Raw genomic sequence first — 13,582 nt, 5'->3', positions numbered from 1 at the left:
GGAAAAGATTAATGAAAGACTTGAAGATAAATTGGAGCGGATAAGATAAACAAAGTGAGTGTAACACTTATGGATGACTTAACATCATATCTAAAGATTTATATTGGTTAATTTATATTTATAATACTATTCTTAGCTGGTTTCTAGAACTCTTCAATAATGGAAATAAATTATTAATGCATATTAGTTATAACCAAAAGTAATGCATGAAAAATTTAAATGAGTTATATTTTTACAAGTTATAGAAGGCTCTACAAAGGATAGTAACAATCCTACAAATAAATAGAGCCTATGGAACAAATCTAATATAATACTCTCACTAGGCATGGAGTATTAGATGGTAAAAAAAATTGGTATAATTGATTAGTGATGGAGAGATATCCAAGAAAATATAGTGTAGTATTAACAAATGATTGTTGATTATATGCATATTATTTGAGCACAACAAATAAATACTTCTACATTTACTTTTATGTCCCTCAATATTTACAATGAGGTGGCTTTTGTAAATAGACTTATGTACTCTAATCACTAATCTTATATATACTCATGCTCTATGATGCACCGACACTTCTCCTCAAAGAGGCGTGCAGTGTCCGACACTGTGTCCAACACGACACTCGTCCGACACTCCTCCGACACATGTCGGACACGCCGAAAACGTGTCCGATTAAAAAATATTAAAAATAAATTGGACACACGTGTCCGACACGCGTATCTTAAATATTTTATAATTTTTTAAAATATAATTTCTTATATTTTGCGAGATTTAAACTAAATTTCTTATTTCATATCCACAACACCAAATCAACGTCTGCATTTAATACCCATTCATCGAATATTTTCATTTTCATTTCTCTTTGGCAGTGAAGGTATTTTCATCTCCTCTCTTTTTGCACAATTACAAATCTTTCTCTTGTTGAACCAGAGTTGGAAGTAGTGATATTCAATGATGATGATATTGAAGGTCAAAAACAAACCTCTGAAGCTAATCCTAATAATTGAAGCTTGAATGCTTGATGTTGTAGTAAGTGATTATTTGCTTATATTTTTGTGGTTGTACTAGATATTTTGTATTAAATATTTTATATTATAAACTAGACAAGTTATCATGTCATTCATTTATTATTGTTTGTCATTTTTAATATGATATTACATTAATATATATACACTGCATAAAAAAATGTATTGTCGTGTTCGTGCCGTACCCGTGTCCTATATTTTCAAAAAAAGCCGTGTCCCGTGTCCGTGTCATGTCGTGTCCGTGTCGCCGTGTCCGTGCATCATAGCTCATGCTTGTACCCTATACCGAGATATACAGAAATACAATTTCTATTATTTTTCTTTCTCTGTTCTTGATCCATTGTTCCCTTTCTTCATGGTATCAGAAGCGGCGTGATCAAACCACGATCCACGCTCATGGCCAACTCCATCCCCTCACATCTAGATGAACACATCAACTCTTCATCCTCAGAAGATCCATCCATTCATGCAACGCTCAAGTTTGTAGTCTCCAATCTCAAGAATTTCGTCACATTTCCTCTTGCAACGGATAACTACGTTCTTTGGTGATCTCATATCATGTAAATTTTTAGAGCAAATGGCTTTGAAAAATTTATTGATGCTACTCGCCAACCTCTGTCCAGCCAAACACAACAATCGGATGGAAGTTACACTCAAAATCCCTTACATACGCAATGGACTCCACTGACCAGAATCTGTCAGCGCTTATCTGCTCCACCATTTCGGCGACAGTGCTGCCATATGTAATAAATCTTGAATCTATATCTCAAATATGGCTCAGTCTTGAAATAAGATTTCAAGCAACAAATAGATCCAAAGTCATTCCACTCATGAATAAACTCCACAATGTCTCGCTCAACAACTCCACAATGATGCAATACTTATCTGAAATCAAAACCATTATTGATCAAATCTCTTTGGCAGCCTTGTCAGTGGACACGGAGGACATAATCTTATACATCCTCAAAGGTCTGCTGAATGCATATCAATTGTTCAAGACGTCTATAAGAACTATGCTCACGCCAATCTCTCTCGATCAACTATACCCATTACTATTGAGTGAAGAAATAAATCTTTCTTCAGATAATGCATTCGTCTCTACCACGAATGATGCATCCACAGCACTGGTGTCGTACAGAGGCCGTGGACATCGAACAAGAGGTCAAAATTTTGCAAATCAGGCAAATACCTCTCGTCCTCCCATTAAATCCATCACCTAGCAAATCTGCCTTAAAAGAGGTCATTCGGTTCGAGAATGCTGACACAGAATCAATCCTCAATACGTGCCTTCCTCTAATAATACTCAGAATACAACTCTAGCTACAATCTCCAAAAATGCTTCAACAAATTGGTATATGGATTCAGGAGCGTCATCGCATTTCACATATTCTCTTGAATATCTATCGGTGGCAACTCCCTATCACGGACAGGACTCTATTACGGTTGGAGACATGCGCTCGGTCAATATATCAAATTCAGGTTCAGGGTTGTTACCAAACCCACCCCATAAGCTTTTATTATCTCACATTCTTCATACGTCATTGCTCAAATACAACTTATTATCCATTTCCAAACTAACCAAAAATGACAACATATGTTTTATTTTTGATCCATTTTGTATTGTTTTTAAGGATATGAAGACGCATCAGGTTCTTCTTCGAGGACCATGTAGTGGAGGTCTTTATCCCATTCAGACCGCTACTGCTTCCTCACCAAAATCTGCTTTGGCGACTACTTCCAAAGCAATGAATCACTAGCATCATCGTCTTGGCCATCTGCATGCTAGAACACTTAATATCATCGCTCATTATAATCCTAGCTTACATATCAATAAACAATTCTTTTCTTGCAAATCTTGTAAGAAGGCAAAAGGATATAAACTTGGTTTTGATAAGTCTGAACATTGTCATAAATCTATCCTTTCTTTAATTCATTCTGATGTCTGGGGCCTTGCCCAGCGATATCTTTCTAAGGTTATAATTACTATGTTATTTTCGTAGATGATTTTTCTAAATTTTCCTGGATTTTCCCTATGCATCATAAATTCGAAATTACTATTATTTTCACTCAGTTTAAAACTAATATTGAAAAGTATATTTCTCATCATATCAAAATTCTTTCTATTGAATGGTGGTGCAGAATATGTCAACCACACTCAAACCAATTTTCTTAGGACCAATGGTATCTCTCATTAAGTTTCTTGCCCATTCATGCCTGAATAAATGGAGTTACTAAACGTAAACACAGGCATATAATTGAGACTGATCCATCCTTGCTTGTCACGACCTCCGTCCCATATAAATACTGGCCCGATGCTGTTCTTACCTTTGTTTACCTTATTAATAGACTGCCCTCACCAACTATGAAAACTTTCTCTCCATATGAACTTGTTCATGGCACAAAACCCAATTATAGTCATCTCTGTATATTTGACTGTGAATGTTTCCCCTTAACCCCGCCTCATTCTAGACGCAAACTTCAACCTAAAGCCAAATCATGTGTCTTTCTTGGATATTCCGATATTCATAAAGGTTATAAATGTTTGAATATATATACTAATAAAATTTTTATCTCTCGACACACTACTTTTCATGAGTACTCTTTTTCGTTCTCAAATATTACTTCACCTACTGCCTCCAACAATCTAACTGTTCCTCCTTTGCTTCAGCCTGTTCCTAAACAAGTCACTCATCCTATTTCATTACATATCCGTCTTACTGAGCAAACTGCACATGTTCCTCCACAACCTTCTAATCATACTATTTCTCCTTCTCATGTTATCAATCAAACCGAGCCAACTCAACCTCCCTTACCATCGCACCCAATGATTACTAGGCAAAAGACTGGTTCCTTAAAATTGATCACTAGATTAAATCTGCTTCATCATAATAGTAACCCAAATTCCATTCCTGATCCGACTTCTTGCACAGAAGCAGTTAAACACAGTGAATGGTGTCAAGACATGGCCCATGAGTTCCTTGCTCTTCAAAAGCAAGGCACTTGGAGCTTTGTCAAGTCACCATTTGACTAATCTATTCTAGGTTGCAGGTGGACTTATCACACCAAAACACATGCAAATGGCTCGGTTGTTACTCATAAAGCGCGTCTTATCGCACAAGGAAATCATAAAGAATATTGCATTGACTACTCAGATACATTTAGCCCGGTTGCGAAACTACCTACAATTCGTATTCTCTTAACAATGGCTCTCTACAATAACTAGCCAGTTCAGCAATTGGACATTGCAAACACTTTCCTTCAAGGCAATCTTTTTGAAACTGTTTATATGAGATAAAGGTTTCAAATACTCATCACATCCTGATTATGTCTGTCATCTCCATAAAGCTCTCTATGGCCTTAAAGAGGCTCCAAGACAGTGGTTTAATACATTTACTTCATATCTCGTTTCCTTGGGGTTCTTGCACAGTCAAGCTGATCAATCTCTCTTAATCTGACTCCAATCAAACACTCAAATTTTATTACTCATGTACCTCGACGACATCTTAATCACTCTCATTGATTACGGTGCTATCAAAGAAATCTTGGCTCAATTAAACAAGAAGTTTACAATGAAGCATTTGGGCGAGGCCAATGAATTCCTTGGTATCAAAATTGATTATGATAAGCAACAGTATTTTTTATCATAACGGAAATATGCAACACATATCTTACAACAAGCGAACCTCATTCATTGCAAGGCGTTATCTAACCCAACTTGTACAAAACTTCCTACTACATTCAAGGGAGACTCATGTCTGAATGACCCGGCTGTTTACAGAAGTATAACTGGATCTCTACAATATTTAACGCTTACTAGACCTGGCATTGCATACAGTGTCAACTTATTATCTCTGCATATGCACAATTCGCTTATTCAACATTTCTACCTACTCAAACGGATTCTCTGCTACATCAAAGTTACGATTGACTACAACATACTAGTCACTAATAGTCACTAAAACTAATCTTATCTTTAAATCTTTTTCAGATGCTGACTGGGCTGGCGACCCGATATCACGAAAATCAACATTGGGATATTGTTCCTTTCTGGTGAAAATGCTAATCTCATGGACTTTTAAAAATCAACACACAGTCTCCCGATCTTCTACCGAATCGAAATACTGTGCTCTGGCAGCTTTGACCTCAAACATAATTTGGATTCGAAGACTTCTAACTTAATTTGGCATACCACAGTACTCACCCACAGATCTATACTGTTACAACACCCACGCAATAGCTCTTGCCAATAATCATGTACTCCACGCACGTATAAAGCATGTTGAAATAGATCAAAAATTCATAAGGGATCACATACATGCTCAAAGTATTCATCTTCTCTCTATCAGTACAATTGATCAAGTGGCAGATATCTTCACCAAACCTCTATCTACACCAAGATTTCATTTACTCCGACTGAAACTGACTGTGACTCAAGCACCATCAATTTTCAGGGGTACATTAGAGCAAAATAAATAAATACTTCTATATTTACTTTTATGTCCCTCAATGCTTACAATGAGGTGGCTATTATAAATAGACTTATGTACTCTAGCCACTAATCCTATATATACTCATGCATGTACCCTATACCGAGATATACATAAATACAATTTCTATTCTTTCTCTTTCTCTGTTCTTGATCCACTGTTCCCTTTCTTCACATATATGCAAAGAAGTTTACATTTTCATGCCAATATAAAAGTGTATCAAATATAAGATTTTACAACACATAGTAGAAGGGAAAGTCAATTTGGAGCTATACTAAGTCATACGTTGCCTAGGCTTGATTTTTTCCAATCATTTGACCCTAAAATACTTTAAATTTTACCAAACCTTCTAGATCACAAAATGCATGTGTTTATACTTCAACTTTACAACTTCTTTGAAATCGATGCTCTCCAAAAAAGTTAAATAAAATTAAAGCAAGAAAACAAGTAAAATATAACTTGAAATGAGTAGTTCATCAGAATTAGTTTTAACAGGAAAACAATGATTGGTTCATCACAATCAATTTTAACAAGAAAATAATGTTAGGGAACTGTTAATTTTCACATTATAGAAAAGTAGCCAATTTATTATGTGCCTTCTTATAGTTTCTCCATGATAGCATATTGAATACACATGCTAAAATTCTATTACATAAATTGAAATTCTATTACATGAGTAAAAACAAACTCTAATATTAAGGGACTTGAGCTCGAGTTCTCTTATGTAAACCCCCTATCAACCAGCCTCATGTTCATCTTATTGTTATTTTTTTAAATGATAGATCTATTACATTAGAAGCCATTGTTCACTATCAGATTGGCTCGAGCAAATGTTAGAACCTTTGACTCACTTGGTGGATAAGGAGAAGAGCTCTCCCTTATTAAATCAGTAAGGAACCATAGGCTATAGCGACATAAATTTAGTGCTAATAGCGTAATTTAACTGAAAACCCAAAACTTACGAATCAATAATCTCTTTTTTCTTCTGAAAGTAGAATTTTTGTTAGTCATATGTGCAAAAAAAAATTTAGGATCATTTAATACAAGTTTAAATTATTTAATAAAGAAAAAAGTTTATTACAAGTAAACATCGGCTCGCTTATTCAACTAATTAACAAAACAAGGAAAAGAAAACCCTACTTAATTGAAATTAAAGATTTATGAAGATAACAGAAACAATGACCAGCATGTATCAAACATAAAACCATGATGCCAATCATAAAAAAACATATATTTGAAGTTATATTCACAATCAATGTTCTAGATTTAATGTTCTCCTGGACAAATTAGTATATAAATTGATATTAGTTTAATTGAAATGTTGTTGTTTGCAGTTTTACAAAACACCATGCATCTGATTTTTATATTAGTCATCACAATTATTCATAGCCCGTGAATTTGATTTGAAGATCATAAACATTTGAATTTATTTTTAGCTCTAATTGAGTTTGAATTGGATGCAATGAGCCTACTAAAAATTAAACTCTAGTTCATGTTGAATCGAGCCATGCTTGAATCAAAATGAGTATATGACATGAAATTTGACAAATATATATTCATGTATGTATAATCAAAATGAGTATATATATTCATGAATTTATATTCTTATATAGCTTCATATAGATCTTTAGGAATATTTATAATTTGCATGACCAAAAAAAGTCATTTTTGAGACAACAAATACACATTAAATAATTATTCTAATTAGTTCAGACATTGTTAAGGCGCACTTTGAATACTCACAAGCTCTTAATATTATAAACACTAAAAAAATAAATTAAGCTAGTTTATCTTGTAATGAATCAAGAAAAAAACATGTATTATAAATAACAACAAGCTATTGACATCTTGTCTAATTAGAATTTCAACCTTAGGAGCTTGGTACTTTGAATCATTTGAAACATTATGCCTTGATGATAAGATTTATACATCTAAAAAATGTTGATCGGCCACATTAAATAAGCTAATAGTGCATCACCAAAAGCTCCTAGTAAAAGATACCTAGAGCAAGGAATCATAAACAACATCAGTGCTCAGCAAAAGCATAGCAATTTTAGTTATAAGCATAATAAACAATCAATATTGAGCTTTGCAACTCCAATGGTGGGTTATTTCTTACCTCTATGGTTGAATTTATTACTCAGAAAAGGCTTTTTATCAATTTAAAGCAAACCTAAATGATTGAATAAGTAAATCTATAAGATCAAATGCAAACCTGAATGATATATTGAACAATTTTTTTGTTTCCATAACCTTGACATCGCATGGGAGGGCTTGCAACATTTGTTAGGTTGCTTCTATTATGGCATAGAGGTTAACAATATAGTTATCGATTAGGAAAAATTACTCGAGGGTTACTAAATTTGGTAATTTATGAAAATGTTTATTTCTTCAGTTCAGGAAAAAAGTTACTGTTTATGAAAATTAGGAAACACTAGCGTAGCTTGAAAATATAATTCAAAGATTGTTAAAAATAGAAATTCTATAAAAATAAATTAGATCGAGAAAAAACCATATATACTGATTGTGGCTTATGGAAAAAAAGCTTTGATTGGAGGCCTTAATGGGAAGAATTAATTAAGGAGAGAGATAGGGAGGGGGCCGGCCATATGGGTTGGAAAAGACCTAGATGTCCACATACATTGTATGTGGACCCATGCATTAATGGGTGAAAGGAATTAATTGGAGAGAGATAGGAGAAAGGGGGCGGTGGCTAGGGAAGGGTGAGCAGGGCTTGAAAGTTCGACAGGGAAGTTATGCCCGTATAAACTAGTCCCAAAGCTATCAGAGAGAAGGGGGGTGAATTGGAATTTTAAAAATTTCTTCAAACAAAAGCACAAACTCAACAAAACAAAGATTAACCACAAGAAAAACAAAGTGCTGAAATTAAATGCGGAAGCAATAAGAAGAAAGAACACACCAGATTTTATAGTGGTTCGGTCAACTTGACCTATGTCCACTCCCCGGAGCCTCTCCTCCGAGTATTGCACTCCACAGCAAGGCAGAGAAGCCCGTACAAAAACTCCTTTCCACCAACCCCGGTGAGTCAGAGAACCCAACTCCTTTTGCTTCCTCCAGAAGCAGGCAGAGAACCTTGATCAGTTGTTGAAGTTGACCTCTCTCAAACCTCCAAGGAATCAAAGATGACAATCGGAGAAGATGACTTGAAATCTTGCTAGGAGCAACCTTTTGTGAATCCCCTCACAAACTCCCCCTCACAATATCCTCTCTCTCTCTCCCCCTTGCTCTCCCTCTCCTCTTGGCTCTCTCAGGTCAGGATAACAGCAAAAGATCTCTCTTGAGAAAAATAAGAGAGCTTTTAAACAAGGGCTCAAAATTAGCCCTACTTAGCAACTAATCGTTAAAGATCATCCATGACGATCGACCAATCGTCTTGTATGATCAATTCAAATTAAGCTCAATCAGCCAGGACGATTTGGAACAGTATGGACGATTAGAAGGTTACTTTGTTCAGATCGTCCAGGATGATATGGCATCATTCTGTACGATTAGTTCAAGTCATCGAATTGTTAAGAGAGTTGCTATTTGCATATTTTACATTCTTGCAACTTATATAGTTTTGATGATTTCAAATATTATTATTTTATGTGTAATTATCTCCTAACACTTTTTGGAAGATTTTGTTTTTGCTCTTGTGTGTACTAACATTTAAGAAAAATCAAACTCCAAACTATGAAGACTTCAAATCAAATTCAGCATACAATTCTTTGCAAATTGGAGCTCTAAATTATTCTTTGAATTGAGAGGGAGTGATTGTAATTGAGTGAATAAAAAAATAAACACACACTTAAGGAGATTTTACAAAATTTGTACTGATCGTACGGGACGAACTTAGTTCGTACGGGACGATCAGGTCAGTTTTCTCACTGTAAGAGCAATGGAACGAATAGGAGTCAGAGGAAATTTTTCTAGTCCTGATCATCTAGGACGAATTTATTTTTGTCTCAGGACGATTTCTTCTCCGTAAAAATTTCGTCAAGACGAAATCCAAAATCATCCCAGGACGATTTCTTCTCTGTAAAAATTTAGTCCAGACGAAGTCCTGTTCGTCCCAGGACGATGTGAACTGACTTACCAAAATTGGTTAAGTCCGTGCAGTTATTTGGGAACCGACCTATGGTATAACGGATTGTACCGGACGAACCTAGTTCGTACGGGATGATGATCATATACGAACATAGTTCGTACCAATATATATAAGGATCGTTTCCAACACTTTAAGTAAATCATCCAAGACGATCCACGATCGTACGGGATGATTCATTTCGTGTTGACTTGAAAAATTTGCAGTTTTGGACGATTTTTCTTGTCTATCATATATATAGTTCAATTTAGACTGCCACCCAATCTTTTTGCTCGTTGATCTTCGTGCCTATTGGAAGAAGAGTCAAGGAGAGAGTGTGAGAGAGCATTCAAAGGAGGATTCCTACCACTGGAGCGTGAAGGCTTCACTGGGTGTTAAAAGGTAAGAATATCTACTTGTGATTTGGGATTACTTCACTCTTTTCTTTCTTCCTTCTAGATTTCTTGTGAGGAGATCTGTCAAGGAGATCCGGTTCTCTGTCGACACTTGGAGAGTGTAAACAGACGATGGGTTCTCACACTAGGAGAGTGTAAACAGATGGAGGGTTCTCTGCCCACACTAGGAGAGTGTAAAAGGACGGAGGGTTCTCTACCCACACTAGGAGAGTGTAAAAGGACGAAGAGTTCTCTGCCAACACTAGGAGAGTGTGAAAGGACGGACGGTTCTCTGCCAAAACTGAGGATAAGTGTAAAAAGAAGACGGTTCTCTGCCGTACCGGGTAGTGGTGAAAATAGTGTTTGTAAAGGCTTCTCCGCCTTACTGTGGGTGTAAAAGGAGAGACACTATTGGTATTAGTGCAATACTCGGAAGGTGCCTCCGGGGAGTGGATGTAGGTCTGGTTTAGATCGAACCACTATAAATCTTGTGTCTTTTATATTTATTGATTTTTATTTTTAGCATTTTATTTTTGTTCTAAAAAATTGTGGTTGGAAAAACTTTTTCTAAAAATTCATTAAAGTTTATTTTCGGTTCAATATACTCAAGAGGGATAATATTTTTTTTTAAATACCAATTCATCCCCCTCTCGGATAGCCTTGGGACATAAGCTTAGGTTTAACAACCTAATTCATAGTGAACGAATCTCAACAAGTGGTATCAGAGCTTTATTTTAAAATCATAAGTTTAAACTACTTTTTGATTAACATAGATGGCTACATTTGGAAATCGAAATACACCTGAGGGTTACTCTATTACTAGACCTCTACTGTTTGACAATATACCTTTTGATTTTTGGAAAACACGCATGTCTACTTTCTTACAGTCACTTGATTATCGTATGTGGATCCTAGTCCAGGAAGGTTATACAAAACCAACTAGATTAGTTGATAGAGTTAGGGTAGAAACACCTTTTACAGATTGGACTATAGAAGAACGTGACTTAGCTCAACTAAATGCCAAATGTTTAAATAGCTTCTTTTGTGCTTTAAAATTTGAAGACTACATGCGGGTTTCCACTTGCAAAAGTGGAAAAGATATATGGGATAGGCTTTATATAACATATGAGGGGACTAATGAGGTTAAACAATCTAGACTCAATATCTTGTTGCATGATTATGAATTATGGAACTATTTCACATGAAACATATGAATCCATTTCTGAATGTACACAAGATTCACTCAAATAGTCACCTTATTGCATACACTTGGTAGGGAACTAAGAATGCTGAATGGTTAATAAGATTCTTCGTTGTTTACCTACTGCTTATGTGCTAAAATTACTGCATTATAGAGTCAAAAATCTAAAAATTTATTCTATTGACAATCTTCTTGGTTCACTTATTGCTTACGAGCAAGGAGTAGTCAAAGAAAGATTGATGTGGTGAACACGAAAGGAGAAGAACATAGCACTAAAGTGGAAGAGTGTCTGAGAGTGAACACTCAACATGAGGATGAAGATGACATTGCATTAATGACTAGACAATTCAGAAGCTTTCTGAAAAGAACAGAGAGAGTCAGCAATGAAATAGAGGTATTTAATAGAAATGAAAGGTTTCTAATGAAGTAATTTGCTTGAATGCATGAAACCTGATTATATTAAAACTGAATGCCCAAAACTCAAAGCTACTCCTAGCAGAAGAGGTAGAGGAGAAACCAACTGTAAAGAAGGGCAAGAAGAAGTTTCAAAAGAGCTTTCTGGGCGACTGAGCTTTAGATTTATCAGAGATTGAAAAGGAAGTAGAAGTCATTAATCTTTGCTTGATGAGATAGTGCTTGATCAGTCAGATCAGAAGAAGTAAGTAACTTAATTTATGATGAATTATTTGAAGTTTCTGAACACATGCATGATGCATATAAGAAAATAGAAAGAAATGCATGCTAGTCTAAGTTTAAAATTTGAAGAACTTCAAAAGGAACATGAAATCCTTAGGAAAGATCATGCCAAATAGATGACAACCACATGAAACTACTCGATGAATTTGATTACTTGAATAAAAATTCATGAGAATTTAAAATCATCACTATGCTGATCTTGAAAAAGAATTTAAAAAATTTAAGGATGAATCAGAGAGCAAAACATATCGAATCAATATACAAATTGAATTTGTGAGATATGAATTCATTTTAAGTAAAAATAAAAGCTCTCTGAGGATAATAGGATACCCCACAAACTTGAAGATTTTACTAATCCTATTTATATATCCTAAATTTTGCAATCCTAAAAAGATAGATCAAGTGATAAAGACTTAGGAATTTCCTTTCCTAATGTTAAATGTAATAATTATGGATTGCTTGGAACTATAGTATCTATATTATACCTTGAAGATGAAAACTAATTGATGTGGAACTTAAGATGCATAAACCTAGACATATCATACATGCATTCTGATTATAAATTGCAAAAGGAGAACCCAAACTTGTTTGGGTTTCCCAGGTCTAACATTTATATTTTACGAGATCGCTCTCACACAAAGACTCGTGAGAGCATATGGACCTGGACAGCGGATGCTCAAAGCATATGACTGGAGATACTGCTCAATTATAACGCTGGAAGCCAGACTCGAGGCAAGGTTACACTTGGAGATAATACCACAAAAGAAGGTTGTTGGATCAGGTATGATTGAAATCTTAAAAACGTTTTTATAGATAATATGTGTTATTAGTTTGAAGGCTTAAACATAATTTATTAAGTATAAGTCAGCTATGTGATAAGGGTTATTGTGTAAATTTTTTCTTACTTACTGGCATATTAAGCCTAAATGGTAAAGATATTTTGGAATGAAAAAGGTGTAAATAATATTTATATACTAGATTGAATGCATTCATCCCTACTTTTTTTATTTGAAACTGTTTCTGATGAGTCATGCTTTGGCATAGAAGACTTTGTCATTCTAGCATGAAAAATCTTAGGAGGATTACCCAAAAGAATTTAGTGAGAGGTATAACCAAAACTAGACTTTACTAAGGATCACCTTTGTGATGCATGTCAATTAGAAAAATAGGTGAAGTCCTCTTTTCAGTTCAATAAGGATCTTATAACTAGTAGCCAATGAAATTTTAACATGGATCTTTTTGGACCAGTGAACTATAAGTCTAGGAGGAAAGGTATAATGTTATTGTGGATGATTATTGAAGATTCACTTGGTTTAGATTTTTATTTCAAGAGTGAATCATTTGAGGAATTTTGTTTTTTGACTTGTGATCCAAAGGAAAATTAGGGTGTAAATATTTCTATACAAATGTATCATGGATGAGAATTTGAGAATGAGAGATTTGAAAATTTTTATAGGAGAAAGGATTGATCACAACTTTTCTGCACCTAGAACCCCTCAGCGAATGGGGTAGTCAAAAGGAAAACAGAAGAATTAATAGAAGCCGCCCGAGCAATGTTGCAGAATACTCACTTCCTAAATATTTTTGGCAGGCGATTAGCACGATGTTATGTTCTGAAATAGGGGAATATAAGATCTAAATTAAATAAAACACCCTATGAGTTGCTAAAAGGTAGAACACCTAATTTGTCTCATTT

This window comes from Dendrobium catenatum, unplaced genomic scaffold, assembly GCF_001605985.2.
Source record: "Dendrobium catenatum unplaced genomic scaffold, ASM160598v2 fragScaff_scaffold_156, whole genome shotgun sequence".
NCBI lineage: Eukaryota > Viridiplantae > Streptophyta > Magnoliopsida > Asparagales > Orchidaceae > Dendrobium > Dendrobium catenatum.
The sequence above is the reverse complement of the archived record's forward strand: the minus strand, read 5'-3'. Positions refer to the sequence as shown.